Below are 17,129 nucleotides of genomic sequence, written 5' to 3'. Positions count from 1 at the left end.
TTAAATACAAACACTAACATATTATTTCAAATGCATTCTTGTAAGCGTGCCCTTAAGGAGTGTTTTGTGGGGAAGCGAGAAACAACCAATTAACTGCATTGCGTGGGTAAGCAAAAAGAAGAAAAGCAAAAAGGTTCCTTGCTTGTTGTTTGGGGGCAGCAAATTACAACAGAAACTTAAATGGCGGAATGTTATATTTGGTGTGGATTACCGTGAAAAAGTACAACTCTGCCTCCAGTTTGACAGTTGTCATGGTATTTCCATGACTTTGAAGATCTGTTGTCAAGATGGAGGCATGAAAAAGTTTACAATGTTATCTAAGCAGGCCCGAGGTGAAATTTCCCAACCATTCTTGCCTTTCCAAATTTACTGTAGAATGTGCTTCTGTTGTCAAATAAAATGGAACTCTTTAACACAGAGACTCGGTTAAGCAACTTTCCATAAACTGGCAGTGATTTTATCACATTTTTTTCAAATTATAGGCATTTGGTCATTTATTTTTATCTAGCTGCTTCATTACAATTTCAGAGATTTCTGCATCCAGCTTGCCTTCAAACACAAACAAAAATAAAACGTGGCAGAATAAACACTGATTAGAATATTTTGGAATATCATTACCATGAGCAATTCTCATGCCACAGATCTGCAAACATCTGCAATGGTGAAAAAAAAAAAGAAAGAGAGGAAAGGAAAGGAAAGGAAAGGAAAGGAAAAGAAAAGTGTGCCTTCTGCTTAAAAAGAAGCAACCTGTTTTCTTCTGTAGTACAACAAATATATCAGTGGATTTTCCTCTATTTTCCATCCAGCTACATTTCATTGAATCCCATTAGAGTTTGCTAATAGAAAACTAATAGAAAACATTAAAAAGCAAACAGTCTGGGAAATATGAAACCGAGAAGTTAAAGTCTTTGCGAAGAGCACAGGAGATTAGATTGTTTTCCATCAGGTGAAAAGTCTATCTTATGTACAGGGCTGGCCCAAGACATTTTGGCCCCCAAAGTACCTCAAAATGATGCCTTCCTCCCCACCAGGGAAGAATTTTGAGTCAAAATCTATACCAGGAAAAATGGGGAATAAAGATCTACACTGGGATCTGCTGCCCCTCTGCATCCTGCCGCCCGAGTCGGTCGCCTCACCTTGCCACATGGGTGGGCTGGCTTTGCTAATATAGAGAGGCAGTATGCCTTGAATACCAGCACAGGGTAGGAATAAAGAATGCAAGATGATTGTCACTTTCATGCCTTGCTTAGGAGCTTCCCAGAGTTGTGTGAGTAGCCATAAGTGTGCTGCACGGGGCCAAGCAGCTCTGGCAAAAACGCTCACCCTCCCAGGCTGGCCACAAGCACACTCCATGTACAGGGGCGTGGCGATGCCGCCCGCATTGTTGGGAATCCCGGCTGTGTCACGCCCCACGGCCGCCCAGTCTGGTTGACCAGGGCCATTGCTTACCTGGTTTAAATATCCGCGCGGCTGGGGGCTCAGTCTCCTTTTCTCCTCCTGCGTCGGATCTCCCGCCCTCCCGCCCTATTTTCATGTGTTCGCCATCTTGGCCTTGCTATGGACCACGGTTGGTCACCTGCTGAGGGGGCCGGGTAGGAATTTTCCCACTTGGCAAGTTGGCACTAGCCATGTGGATTTCGCCTGCCTTGTAGCAATCATCACAACTTTGTAAAGTTTGGAAGTTAGGCATTGGTAAAACCTGGTTTGGGGATTGTGGCCTTCACCTGCTCCTCCTCTTTAAGGGTACAGTGATGCCTCGCAAGACGAAAAGAATCTGTTCCGCGAGTCTCTTCGTCTTGCGGTTTTTCGTCTTGCAAAGCAAGCCCATTAGCGCTATTAGCGGCTAAGCGGCTTAGCGGATCAGCTGATAAGCGGCTTAGCAGGTTGGGAAAAAGGGGGGAGGGAGGGAAAAAACCCCACAGGAACTCGCAAGACATTTTCGTCTTGCGAAGCAAGCCCATAGGAAATTCGTTTTGCGAAGCACCTCCAAAACAGAAAACCCTTTCGTCTAGCGAGTTTTCCGTCTTGCGAGGCATTCGTCTTGCGGGGCACCACTATATTCCGTTAAAGCAGTGGTGTCCAAACTTTTTTCAAAGAGGGCCAGATGTGATGCAGTGAAGGGCTGTGGGGGCCGACCAAAGGACCAACCAAGGTTGTTGACCTTCTACCCCAAAGTTGTTGAGCTTTTTTTTAGGATTGAAAGGCTTCTTCAGGATTTTGCCCCAGGAAATTAATCTGGCCCCTGTGACAGTTTAACTGACCAGTGGACCAGATTAGGCCCCTGAAACGGACTTTGGGCATGCCTGCGTTAAAGGGATCTGGGGATGTGGATCTTGTCCAAAGCCCGGGTATGGGCTAGGGCCATGCCTTGATCCCTGGGGGAGCTCGCAATTGCTCTACATGAACAGGGCTCCCCCTACTGGTGGTTGACCCTCACTAGACTACCTGCATGATGGGCAGGAGTCAGATATACAGTGGTGCCCCGCAAGACAAATGCCTCACAAGACGGAAAACCCGCTAGACAAAAGGGTTTTCCGTTTTGGAGGTGCTTCGCAAAACGAATTTCCTATGGGCTTGCTTCGCAAGACGACAATGCCCTGCGAGTTCCGGCGGGTTTTCCCCCCCTTCCCCCCTTTTTCTAAGCCGCTAAGCCGCTTATCAGCTGATCCTAAGCCGCTAAGCCGCTTATCAGCTGATCCCCTAAGCCGCTAAGCCGCTTAACAGCTGATCCACTAAGCCGCTTATCAGCTGATCCACTAAGGCGCTTATCAGCTGATCCGCTAAGCCGCTTAACAGCTAATCCGTTAAGCCGCTAAGCCGCTTATCAGCTGATCCGCTAAACCTGCTAAGCCGCTAATAGCGCTAATCCGCTAAGCCGCTAATGGGCTTGCTTCGCAAGATGGAAAAAACCACAAGACGAAGAGACTCGCGGAACGGATTCTTTTCGTCTTGCGAGGCACCACTGTAGTTGGTTCAGTTCCAGTACCTAAGCTAATAAAGTTGTGGCCTTATTCGCCCCATTAACCCAAAGTATTGGTGTCTGTGTGTTTCATTATCTAAGAAATGGGATGGGCCTTGGAGCCTCGCCATGGAAATAGCTCATCAACAACAACCAATACTTGGGCCTTATAGGGAAGGCACGTTTCACCATGTTTCACCTGCCCTTTCCCAAAATGGAGTTTGCTCCTTTTGTGTTCTCCTCAGCATGTATTTTATTTTTCTGGCGGCACCACTGCCACTTTTGGATATAGTATTAGACAATATAGACCATTGGTTTCATCTAGTAAAAGAAACCTCCAGGTTTCTTGCTTCAAAAATACCTTTTTCACATTGTGACAGTTTCCTCCTCCTGTCCCAGTTTTGGTCACATACATAAGACAGCAGAAATTCAAACAAAGTACCATACAATCAAACTTCAAAACCAAAGCTTCACAGAGATATGGAATAGCAGCTAGAAAAAGAAATCTCTTTGTGCAACCTCCCCTACCGCAAAATATGCTTATTTTAAAGTCTCCTTAAAAAAAAGTTCACATCATTTGTAAGGGGAGAAATTAAACCTCCAAGTATGTTAGGCATATCCTGGTAGTTTCTTTAGAAGTGTTAACACTATCCACACTAGAAAATAATAATAATTTTGGTAGATTTACAGTGGTATCTCGGGTTACATATGCTTCAGGTTACATACGCTTCAGGTTACACTCTGCTAACCCAGAAATAGTGTTTCAGGTTAAGAACTTTGCATCAGGATGAGAACAGAAATCATGCTCCGGCAGCGTGACAGCAGCAGGAGGTCCCATTAGCTAAAGTGGTGCTTCAGGTTAAGAACAGTTTCAGGTTAAGAATGAACCTCCGGAATAAATTAAGTACTTAACCCAAGGTACCACTGTATATTTAATAGCAGCCTTGTGAAATCATTGGCTCCATCATCTCTCGTACATTTTACTTTTGCAACGAGATACTTGAATTCTCTCTGGAAACTCCAATCCTGAAATTATTATTTACGACTAAGTGAAAACAAAAAACGAAACAAGAGTAAGTGTTCCCTGATCAATAATATATGAATACAAAGGAGACAAGGTAGCCTGTGAATGTAAGTAGTACATAACTATTTGATAGATACAATATAAAACTTAAAACGATAGCTGTATAAAATGAATACTATAGCCACAATGACCAAAAAAAATAAAAATGTCTCAAATGTATCAATCATGATTTGGTGACATGTACAATATACACGAATCAGATACAGTGGTACCTCGCAAGAGGAATGCCTCGCAAGATGAAAAACGCGCAAGACGAAAGAGTTTTCCCTTTTTTGAGTCGTTCCGCAAGACGAATTTCCCTATGGGCTTGCTTCGCAAGACGAAACGTCTTGCGAGTTCTTGCGAGTTTGTTTCCTTTCTCTTAAAGCCGCTAAGCCGTTAATAGCCGCTAAGCCGCTAATAGCCGTGCTTCGCAAGATGAAAAAACCGCAAGAAGAAGAGACTCGCGGAATGGATTAATTTCGTCTTGCGAGGCACCACTGTATCTTCCATTGCCAATGGACAGACACATATGGAAACAAGCTGAGTAAAGACCTTCCTTCATGCCTCTTGAATGGGTCTGTCTCCTGGGTACTTATACTCAGCATGCAAGGAGTTGCTGGTTCTGGTATTGATCCAACCAAAAGGCTGTGGCATGGGGATGGGACAGCCAAGTGAGGAATTACTGGGTGGCTACAGCATTGAGGTCTACTAAAAAATGGCCCAAGACTCCCAAACAATTGTAATATATCATATGCAGGATTGTGTACATAAGTCCATTTGTCTAAAGGCACTGTGATACCAAAATGATGAATCAATCATGCACAGTGGTACCTCGGTTTTCAAACAGCTTAGTTCATGAACAACTTGGAACCCGAACGCTACAAAACAGGAAGTAGGTGTTCCGGTTTTCGAACTTTTTTTCCTGGAAGCCAAACGTGCTCCGTTTTGAGTCCCCCTGTGTTTCCTGTTGCGCTGCTAATTTGCGCCCCCCCCCCCCAATTGTAATTCAAGCCTTCGGTTTCCGACTGCAGTGTTCTGAGGTGCTATTTATTTTGCGTTTTTTGTTTTGAGGCTTTTTCAGTTAATTTGTTTTTGTGACTGTGTGGATCCCAGTTCAGCTATTGATTGATTGATTGATTGATTGATTGATTGATTCATTCATTGATTCATTGATTGTGTGACTGTGGACATGGATAAAAGCCCCCCACCCAAACAATGACTATCATCAGTACAGGTAAGAATTTTTTTTAATTTTAATTTTTATCATCTACAATAGTGTTTTATTTAGTTCATAGTACAGTACATTCATTATTGCTTTCATTTTATGGATCAATGGTCTGGTTAGATAGTAAAATTCATGTTAAATTGCTGTTTTAGGGGTTGCTTTTAAAAGTCTGGAACGGATTAATCCATTTTGCATTACTTTCTATGGGAAAGCGTGCATTGGTTTTAGAACGCTTTGGTTTTGGAACGGACTTCCGGAACAGATTAAGTTTGACAACCAAAGTATCACTGCACAGGGTATTTAAAGTTTTTCACCAACAATAGATTGTGTGATTGTTGTTCAGCTATTAAAGATTTTGAACCCCCATACATGAATTCAAGGTGAAAATATACAAATTCAAGGATATATGCATAAGAATTCCATGAGGAAAATCACATGTACAGTGTGATTTCACAGTAGGGATTCTGGAATTGTTGGAAATCATTTGCATTATAAACATATCCAAAGTCAGTTCAGAACTGATGACTTATATACAGAAGTAATGAAAACGTATTTAGTCAAAACACACCACTCAGCATTTCTCATGCTAATGAAATAGCATGAACCATGTAAAAAAAATAAATCACATATTTCTCTAGACAGAACTGAGAGAACCTCTGATGTTATATTCATTTCAGGAAAGGGTGTGTGTGTGTGCTTATCCTATATCTTTGAGTAAGCACAAAATGAAGTTTGGGTTTTTTATTTTTAAAAAAATAACAGGTCTTTGGGGAGATGCTTGTTAGTAATAAGCATTTCTTTCTAGACACAGATTTATGAGGCTATTCATGGACTAATGCATAACAGAATCTGCACTGCAATTTTGCTAATGTAATGTGTTGGCTATTTGGAAACGTCCATATTATGCATAATTTGTACTTTATTGACTACATCTGAAAACTTCCCTAACCTTGCAATCTCTTCTCATTTGCATTTCTGAGCAAATTAAAGTTAGGGGGGAGAAAAACATATATACCAATATTCAAGCAAAATCGTACGGTAATTTGAAAATGTTCCTTTGACCTCTTATATAGTTAGGAGTCAATAAATTAGTGAGGGTTGCAAGGGGCACGTTTGGTACATTTGTACCAGTGTACTGGGATTTATTTATTTTCTTCATTTATTTTATACCCCTCTTTAAAAGCCGTCTCTCAAAGTGGATTAAATGCCAAACCTACTGGAAATCCAGTAGCGGTGGCAACATTTCCCATTGCTCCCCGTGCGTAGAGCTGGGAAAACCTTCCGAATGGACTGACCAGCAGTTTCTAAGAAAGTGAAATATGTCCTTGAACCTGCTTTGAGCAAAGAAAGTGGCAGAAAGTGGAGGAAATGGAAGGAACAATGGAATGGCCTGTAAACAGATGCGTCAAGAATAATAAGAAGAGGAGTTTGGATTTGATATCCCGCTTTATCACTACCCGAAGGAGTCTCAAAGCAGCTAACAGTCTCCTTTCCCTTCCTCCCCCACAACAAACACTCTGTGAGGTGAGTGGGGCTGAGAGACTTAAAAGAAGTGTGACTAGCCCAAGGTCACCCAGCCAGTGGCGTAGCGTGGGTTGTCAGCACCCGGGGCAAGGCAAGTAATTTGTGCCCCCTAACCCGTGGATTTGCGCCCCCTAACCCTAACCCCCAGATGTTGTGCCCGGTGCGGCCAGCCCCCCCTGCACCCCCCACGCTACGCCACTGCACCCAGCAGCTGCATGTGGAGGAGCGGGGAAGCGAACCCGGTTCACCAGATTAGGAGTCCACCACCCTTAACCACTACACCACACTGGCTCTCAAGGAATGTAACCTCCCAGTGATTCCACTGGCCCACTGCTGGGAGTTGCCAAGACCACTGAATGTACCATACATCTTCCAGGATGGGTGTATCTCGCTGAGCTTGTTGTGGCCATGAGTCCTTGCTAACTTGCCTTAGTCCGTTGCTTGGTTTCTGAAATGCTTTCAAACATAGCCCAAAAGCAGTTACTTTTGCAATACCACCAACTGCCCCAAGAGGGTCAAAATGAGTTACCTAAGGGTCAAATTAAATGTTGCGAGTAATCTCACACCTTTAAGCTTGAAAGGGTGGGAATGTGGTGGTGGCCCAAAGAGCCACAAGGAATGTGAAAATGTGTGCCCCTGGAAATCCTTGAGTGTGCTTCTAATAGAGAAAGTTATGGTAACCTGCTGCTTTATGAAATTGATGATTTTGCAAGTTGCTCCCCACCCCTCGCCACCACCACATTGGGGCAGGAATACAGCTAATATGTGAATCACAAAGATATAGCCGAAAGCTGGAACCTAAGTTGCTACAAGGTGCAAATGGCTACACGTAACACAGGTTCCCAACATTTACAGTCATACCTTGGGTTACAGACGCTTCAGGTTGTGTTTTTTCAGGTTATGGATCACCGGAACCCGGAAGTACAGTGGTACCTCGGGTTAAGTACTTAATTCGTTCTGGAGGTCTGTTCTTAACCTGAAACTATTCTTAACCTGAAGCACCACTTTAGCTAATGGGGTCTCCTGCTGCCGCCGTGCCGCCACAGCACGATTTCTGTTCTCATCCTGAAGCAAAGTTCTTAACCCGAGGTATTATTTCTGGGTTAGCAGAGTCTGTAACCTGAAGCATCTGTAACCTGAAGCGTATGTAACCCGAGGTACCACTGTACCAGAACAGGTTACTTCCAGGTTTCAGCGGTTGCGCATAAGTGCTAAATCACGCTTTGCACATGCGCAGAAGTGCCGAATCGCAACCCGTGTGTGCACAGACGCACAGCTGCGGGTTGTAAACGCCGCAGGTTGCAAACATGCATCCCGCATGGATCAGATTTGCAACCCGAGCATCCACTGTATATTAACACAGTGTAACAGAATACGATGGGAACCACGCTGAATCAGTAAAATTACCAGTGCTTATTGAGCATGTGTGTTAAACATGAAATGAGGTGATGATGTATATGATTGGTGAAAACTGAAATGCTTTGTTTGAAACTTTATAAACAGTGGTGTAGCGTGGGGGGTGCAGGGGGGGCCAGCCACACCAGGCGCAACATATGGGGGTTAGGGTTAGGGGGCGCAAATCCACAGGTTAGGGGGCGCAAATTACTTGCCTTGCCCCGGGTGCTGACAACCCACGCTACGCCACTGTTTATAAATACCACTGCCTGAACCACCAGGCGGGGTTGCAGGTTTCACGGAATGATCCGACTGTAACCTCTTGCTTTGCAATAAACCACGATAGACTCCTAACTCCTCATGTTTCTGGGTTGTATTTGTCATGTGCATCTGATGTTGTGCATCTGTCCATGAAAGCCAATGCCATTCATACTTTTGTTAGGCTTTCGCATGTCACGAGATAATTCATTATTTTTTTGCTCAAGAAACCAAACATGACTACCTCCCTGGAAATGTTTACAATGGAAGATGCCACCATCAACCACACCTGAAGGTATCTTATTTAGTTTGGGAATGAGAGGTAGAGGGTGGTAATATTATAAATTGCCCTAGATGTTGCGGGATGGGTAGGTGGGGATGACATGGAGTAATTTTTCTTCTAGATGAGAAATAGAGTAGGTTTTGTGTCCAGAATTTCACTTTATGAAATATGGCAACCCTAAATATTGGGGTCCTTTAAAATAGACGACTGGCATTTTTATTTATTAATTACTGCATGCTGCTGTTTTTGATAAATGTATTGCAACTTGCTGTTTAATGTTGTTATTATATTGTTGCTATTTATTCAAGTAATATTGTGCTGTTTCTTGCAAATTTCTTGTTTGAACCTTATAAAAACAGGTTGTGTTGCTACTACATCCCCTCCCCAGGTGTTTATTCCTCTTAAAGTCAGGTCCTATTAAGACACCCCTGAAAAGTTTTACCTTTCCACAAGGATTGCTATTGACTGAAAGACCCAAATCCTTAGATTTACAAAATTATCAACCTGCCCCCTTCTATCAGCAAACCTTGCCCATTTTACTTGGTTCAATGAAGTTAAAAGTCACTAGAGGTGACAGTGTTGTTTTTGCATGGGAGGCAATTAAGTATATGGTTCATCACTCAGCAACTGGAATATCAAGGGATCTCTTGTGAGCTTTTACCAATCAAGCATTAACAGAGATTCCATATCCCCTCATACAATGCAGTAAAATTACACTGTGGTAATTAGACTACTACATAAACAACCAGCACCACCTGAAATTGAACATACATGTCATGAAATGAAATCTTCAGTACCAAATGCATCATTTATTATAGTTCAAGAATTTACTGTCACAGACAACTCTGGTATTATCAACTAGCATTTCCCATAATCTGAGTTATCAAGCAGGGAAGAGAGATTGGAAATGAAGTATTCTGGATTTCTGACATTGTTGGCTTTCTCAGTCAGGTGACTGTAATCTGAAATAAAGTTTGAATTTTCAGCAATAAAATAAAGTCAATGTTGAATCTGTGATAGTGATAGGTTGCTGTTGTTGTTTGGCAGGGAGGGGGCTGAAGTAAATTACTAGGGACAAAATGCAGTCACTGGTCCACAGAATATCACCTTAAGCCACGATGCACTCTTTGCTGTAACGGTTAAACAGAACAATGTCTGCTATTGAATATCTTGAGAATAAAATGAGAATTGTTTCTCTATACCATGTTAGCCTCAAAGACTTTCTAACCTCTCACCCATTTTTTAAAAAAAATATTTTCTTGGCAGCTATAACAAAGAGAAATCTATAAGCAAAGCAGATTCTTCTTACTCTAAATCACCATTAGGTACTTTGTGCCATCCTTAAAAATTGTTCTAAGCCAACATGAAATGTGCCATTTGCTCAGATATAAGGATATTGTGATGATTGCACAGTGACATTTAATACAACTATGCATAGAATTATAGAATTGTAGAATTCCAAGGGACACTGAGAGCCATGTAGTCCAACCCCAATGCAGGAATCTCAATATACATTGTTTTGTAGCACAAATGGGGAATTTATAGTGCCCCCGCAAATTTGATTGGAGTTACAACTTCCATCAGCCCCAGTCTGCATAACTAATCATCAGGACTAACATGAACTGTACTCCTGCAATGTCTGGAAGAGCTAACCCAGCTTTACAGCTTAAAATAGATGAGGGTTGGATCTGATTTAGCTTTTTCTGTTTAGTACATGCTAATTTTGTGCTCTCAACAGCTTTTCGTATTGAGTTTTAACTGAGCTGTTCAAAGGATTGGCTTGTCTGAGGGGTAAAGTGTGTTTTCCCCTCTCTTTTTTGTCCGTTTCTTTTGTTGACTTTTTATTTTAAATCTGTTTTATACCATAGATTGCTTAATGCCAACATAAATAAAGGTAAAGGTACCCCTGACTGTTAGGTCCAGTCGTGGATGACTCTGGGGTTGCAGCACTCATCTCGCTCTATAGGCCGAGGGAGCCGGCGTTTGTCCGCAGACAGCTTCCGGGTCATGTGGCCAGCATGGCTAAGCAGCACACGGAAACACCTTTTACCTTCCTGCCAGATAAATAGACCTATGTATCTACTTGCACTTTGACATGCTTTCGAACTGCTAGGAGGGGAGGAGCTGGGACCAAGCAACAGGAGCTCACCCCATCGCAGGGATTCGAACCGCCGACCTTCCGATCAGCAAGCCCTAGGCTCTATGGTTTAGACCACAGCGCCACCCACACCCCTATGCCAACATAAATACTACTTCATAAAATAATACTGGTGGTTATTTATTTATGCATTCTTTACATCTATAAACTGCTTCTTATTATATATTATTTACTAACATCCTAAAACACTGTATACAGCCAATGTATTATATAACCAAGTAGTCAATGGAGATAGCAGAGCATTTTTCTGATGGAAGTTTTCTATGCTGCATTGTACTATGATATTATGTTTCATACATATGATATTATGTATGTAGAAAAATCCTTCATCGTGGGCAACTTGATTTTTTCCCTAATACCTGCAAAGAGAAACCTTGGCTTCTCCTTCACTGATTGCTACTAAGAGCACACACTTGATGTTCATCCAGACCAAAAACTACAATTATTAAGGCATAACCCAAGAACAAAATCCTATATATGTCTACTCAGAAGTATCTTGCATTCAGTATTCCCAGGTAAATTGGTATATGACTGGATCACAGTAGGCTCTCCATTGCCAGCTGTTTTAAGTGCCCTGGTCCAGCCATACTGCCAGATTAAAACCCTGCCAAGCCAAATGTTTATACTGCCCTATCAGGGGCAGCCAAGTGAAAGGGGTTTGGAAGGTAGACCAGAGTGACAAAGTTTCCTCTGGTCCACTGGCCAGGGTTAAAAAGCTGGCTGCGCTGCAACTGGGCCCACAATAGCTGAAAAGCTAAATTAAAGGACTGTTCATAAGGATCAAGTGTTATTAAGCATTACTCTCATGGGCATAACATCATTTTATTTATTTATTTAGTCATTTTGTTACAATCTGGTCATCTGATCAGGCCACGTTTGTTAGAGCTTCTGCAGATAGCCCTGACCACGCTGGTTAGGGATGATCTAAATTGGGGAATTTTCAAACATCTGGACACATGCAGGATTCACATCCCCCATCCTTTACAACTTTGGCTCTAAGGTTATGAAATGATCTTTGAGAAGATGTGGGCCCATGTAGTTCTCCTCCAACTTTCAGGAAGAAATTTAAACCTTAAAAGGCTTTTAGCTCATAGGTTAGCAGTAGGAGGGATTAAATGTGTTATTGGTAGGTCATGCTTTCAACTGTGGTATTTAAAATGCATATATCTATATCTATATCTATATCTATATCTATATCTATATCTATATCTATATCTATATCTATATCTATATCTATATCTATATCTATATCTATATCATCTATCTATCTATCTATCTATCTATCTAATTTTTGTGACTTTGAAAGTCACAATTCAGCAGCAACAGATGAAGAATATTCTTATGATGACTCAGACAGTGGCCTGGCATTCAGAAGCCTAGACCATATTGTGTTTTACAACATCTACGTGTGTACATCCACACAGGAGTAGTCCCCAGCCCCACCAACACAATCCATCTGCCGCATAAAAAGGTGTGGGTAGACTGCATGTTCTCAGTATATTTTAATTGCTTATTATAAGCAATATTCAGGAGAAGCTTTTTGGGAAGCACAGCGGACTACAGTTGAAGCTCCCATAAGCTTCCTTGGGTAGACAGAAGCATGAGATACAACCCCCTGACTTCAACATCAGAGCTCACCTTGAAGCACATAAAGGTAAAAAAAGATGAAGGAACACCATGGCCAAACTTGAATCAGATAGGTCAATTGCTACTTCCATAAAAGTAGCAAAACAATAAAATACCCTCCAGGGCTAAATTTGAGGCAAGACTTGCCAGTTTCACTTCAGTGAATGCCATGCCTTACTCCAAGCACTTGTCAAGGACCATAAGGCCTCTGAGCATGTGCAGAGTATCTTTCTTTTGTTTAGCAAGATTTAGGCAGGAGTCAGATGTAGTCGATTCAATTTCAATGCCTAAGCCAATACTACTCACATTCTGTAACCAATAAAAGTGGTGGCCTTTATTTGCCCATTAACCTAAAATACCATTTCCAAGTGTTATTATTCAACATATGCGGGAGGCCTCAGGGCCTTGATGCACAAGATTTATATAATGCTTAATAATAATAATAAATTTCAAAGTGGTTTACATAACATTCATTTAACACCACAATGTTAAAGCAGATTTTAGAAATAGTAGAGATGATAAAGTTAACCAAAATGATATAAAACCAACAATTTAAAAAACAAATACTTGCGACAAAATTCCTTGCCTGGTTAGGTTTAGCAACAAGAAATATTTTCCACAGATGTGACAGACCTTACATCAAAGGCACGTGCTTCATATTAAAGACAGGGAGTTTCAAAGAAACACATACTTAGAAACCGAATAAACTTTAGAATAAACTATACAGGAAGCTTATATCTAGACTCGTCTTCAATGTCCTTCTTTTTCATTTAGCATAAGTAGCATATACCATATTTTTCGCCCTATAGGACGCACTTTTCCCCTCCAAAAATGAAGGGGAAATCTGGGTGCGTCCTATGGGGTGAATGCAGGCTTTTGCTGAAGCTTGGAGAGCGAGAGGGGTCGGTGCGCACCGACCCCTCTCGCTCTCCAGGCTTCAGGAACACATCCGCAGCCTAGGCAGCCCTACGGGAGGTCCCGCAGGGATGTCTAGGCTGCGGATAGCAGCCTGCCACCCAGCGCGATGGGCGCCCTGAAGCAGAGCACCCCCCGTGCCAGGCAGACATTCACAGCGTGGGGAGCCTTGCAGGAGTTCTCCGCAAGGCTCCCCACGCTGCGGATAGCAGGTCCCTCAACCATTCCAATTTAAGAAGAAGAAGAAGAAGAAGAAGAAGAAGAAGAAGAGGAGGAGGAGGAGGAGTTTGGATTTGATATCCCGCCTTTCACTCCCTTTAAGGAGTCTCAAAGCGGCTAACATTCTCCTTTCCCTTCCTCCCCCACAACAAACACTCTGTGAGGTGAGTGGGGCTGAGAGACTTCAAAGAAGTATGACTGGCCCAAGGTCACCCAGCAGCTGCATGTGGAGGAGCGGAGACTCAAACCCGGTTCCCCAGATTACAAGACTACCGCTCTTAACCACTACACCACACTGGCTCTCAGGAGGCAGGACACCCTAGAATTACAGGAGCCATCCTGGCTTCTGATTGGATCCTGGAATGTCTCATTTTTTGGCCAGTGCTGTGGCACGAATCATCTAGCTCCCACGAGAGCTTGGGACAAAAAAAAAATGAGTGTCTTGATTTTGATCAGTGGGATGTTGGAGGGTATGGGATACCAATGCAAATATTTGTGTGATCAGACTGAGATTTCTTCCAGGATTGTAGCAGCTATCCATTTGGGCCTTATATCAGATACATTTTTCTTTCTTTCTCCCTTTCCATTATTTCATGGAGATACTTATTGCTCCTTTATAGTAACTGGCATTGGGGAAAAACGTTTTACAGGTGAAGTCACTTTTTGAAGTAGGATTATAGTTCTGGCAGATTTGCTGACACCCACCCCCATATTCAGATAACTGGTTACTGATATAAAATGGTAAGAAAAACCTGTTTATTTCCAAATCTACCACTATTTAGGATGGAGGTAAGTATGGAGGCAACTCCCTTTGTTTGATCTAACTGAGCCCATAGATTTATTTATTTGGGGCTGGGCTTGTACGGAATAGTAGCAAAAGAAATTCACTTGGATTTCAGTTAGTAGAAACAAACTACAGTATAATAAAGCTGATGGTAAGGAACAAATTACCTTTCCCACCCAACCAGCATGTCATTTATATTAATAGTGGGGGATGCTAAGTTGCTCTGTGTGTAAGTAAACTCTATTAAGAAAGTCACATCCCTTGGTGAAGCTGGATCCTTAGTAAATTTTACTAGCCAAGCACTGAGCTCTGTGTCAGAGTAATTACACCCTTTATCTACTGTGAGCTCTCTTTTAGCTTCTTCATACTCCTTAATTTCCCACTTCAGCCAATTTAGCAGTAAAATCGCAGAAGTTGAAAAAGGTTAGCTGCTGAGGAACTGGAGCATGAATGTTCTGTTAAGCTCCATGCCTTATAATCGCATCATGTAAAAGAAGGAATTAATTAAGTAACAATTAAGTAGTGATGGATCATTGACAATATATATACACTTTGGTGCTAAAATTAATCTCGCCTATAACACCAACAGGATAGTGTATTTTTTGCTTTGAAAACACTGCCAAGTTATATCCCTGAAACGTGAAAAGGAGAAGCTGCTCTCCCGTTTACCCTAAACTAAACAACCCCAAATGTTGGAACCAAATCCTTGATCATTTTGGTCGCCCTTTTCTGTACCTTTTCCCAACATATAAATATCCTTTTTGAGGTGAGGAGACAAGAACTGTACACAGTATTCCAAGTGTAGTCACAAAATAGATTTGTATAACACCATTATGATAAATAAAAGTTTAGTTGTTAAGACCCTTTCTGAATGATCCATTGGATGGCATTTGCCTTTTTCACAGATATCACACACCAGGTTGATGTCTTAATCAAGTTATACACTATGACCCCACTGTCTCTCTCATTCTTGGTCAGCCAGCACAAATTCAGACCCCAGCAGCATACAGTATATGTAAAATTGGGATGGTTTTTTTTTACCCCAGTGTACATCAGTTTATACTTGCTTACGTTGAGCCGCATTTGCCCATTTTACTGCCCATTCACTCAGTTTGGAGAGATCCTTTTGGAGCTCCTTGCAATTCCTATTTGCTTTAGCTACCCTGAACAATTTTACATCATCAGGAAACCCTGCTTCTCATCCCTTACTCTAGATCATTTATGATACAGTTAACAAGCACAGCTCACAATACTTTGGGGGGCAAATCTTTGTGGAACTCAAGCCATAATAAAGACCAATGAGTGAAACCACAATATATAATTAATAGTCCATTAGGGGAAAGAGATAGTGTACATAATATTCTCTGGGAACAAGCAGTAGAGTTTTCCTGGTGGTAGTGGTACACTCACCAGGAAGACGAAGGGGCATGGCAGTGGTGAGGGTGAGTTCAGTTTTGGTGGTGGCAATATATGCACACGCCTCCAGGGCTGCCACTGTCAATCCAGAGCTCCCTTGACATTATTGCTTGTACCTTGCCCACTCCATCCTAGTCCCAATATGCACAGTGCTGCTGCTTCTTACCACCACCCCTGCTGCTTCGGAGGGATAAAAGAAAGCTTGTACAATGTGAACACCAAGCCAAACACAGTCCACCAGCCATAGAACATACAGGCCCTCCACGCCCCCAAGACTCAATAAATATGTGCCCCCAAGACTCAATAAATATGTGCTGGGAAATCAAAACAAGGAAATTGCCAATTGCCTGGGAGGTCAGGCAACTGAAGGTGTACTCTGCTTGGTGATTCACCAGTTGGGTGCAAGACATGTCTAGAACTTCCATGTCTCTGGATTGATGGGGACCTTCTTCACATTGCACAATCCTGAACGAAGCCACAGCAGCAGTCAAAGATTTAAGGCCTCTCCCCATGCCACTGTTCCAAATCCAGATCACCCATTATTTGTGAAAAACAAAAAGGAAGAAAACAGAAGGCCAAACAACAAGGGTTAATGCCCATGTCTAGTTTGACCTTAAAAAGTGGGGCACACTGACATACTTTAAAGTCACTGCAACATCCCTGGGGGTTTATACACTTGCAAATTTGCAAATTACAGTCATCTTGTTATTTTTAGACTCTAATGCTGGTTTCTCTTCACATATTATGATGATTCAGTTTTCACTGATTAGTTCTGCAACAAAATATGGCATGGAACCAGTGGGATCAGGAATACAAACATGAGTGAACAACAATCAAAGGAAGTACATCTCAAGTAAATTTCCTGACGAAGGGGGAGCAGGCTGCCAATGAATATTGTCCTGGTCTAGTGAAACTAAGCTGTGTAAGCTGCTTAGGGTGATTAGGCATCTGATGGACAGCCAGAATCAGGTGGGAAGTGAGGTGTAAAGACAGAAATATGGTCTTGCCAAATGCATAACTCAGAGAATGATTTCAGCCACATATTTGATACGGTGACATTTTCCTTAAACTTTCCTGGTCTGAATTATTTGCATTAATTGATTTATATTTACATTTATATTTCAGTTTCCCACCTGAAGGTGCTCAAGAACAGCTTACAGTCAAAATAAAAGAGATCAAAATCATCATAAAACCGTATTAAAAGTTTCACTGAACACGTCGAGAATGCTCAAAAAAGAACTCAAATTTTCATCTAAAAGTTTCTTATGGAAAAAGCCAGCCACCGGTTTGACTTCCCTGAA

The 17,129-nt window shown here is 42.1% G+C and overlaps 1 protein-coding gene across 8 annotated transcripts in view; it reads right to left on the bottom strand.

Moving 5' to 3' along the window:
• TAFA5 (TAFA chemokine like family member 5) overlaps positions 1–17,129 on the bottom strand; it is a 343,012-nt gene that overhangs the window by 58,756 nt on the left and 267,127 nt on the right. The window lies entirely within an intron of this gene.

Source organism: Podarcis liolepis, assembly GCF_965112155.1.
Source record: "Podarcis liolepis genome assembly, chromosome: 10".
In the NCBI taxonomy this organism is placed as follows: domain Eukaryota; kingdom Metazoa; phylum Chordata; class Lepidosauria; order Squamata; family Lacertidae; genus Podarcis; species Podarcis liolepis.
The sequence above is the reverse complement of the archived record's forward strand: the minus strand, read 5'-3'. Positions and strand labels throughout refer to the sequence as shown.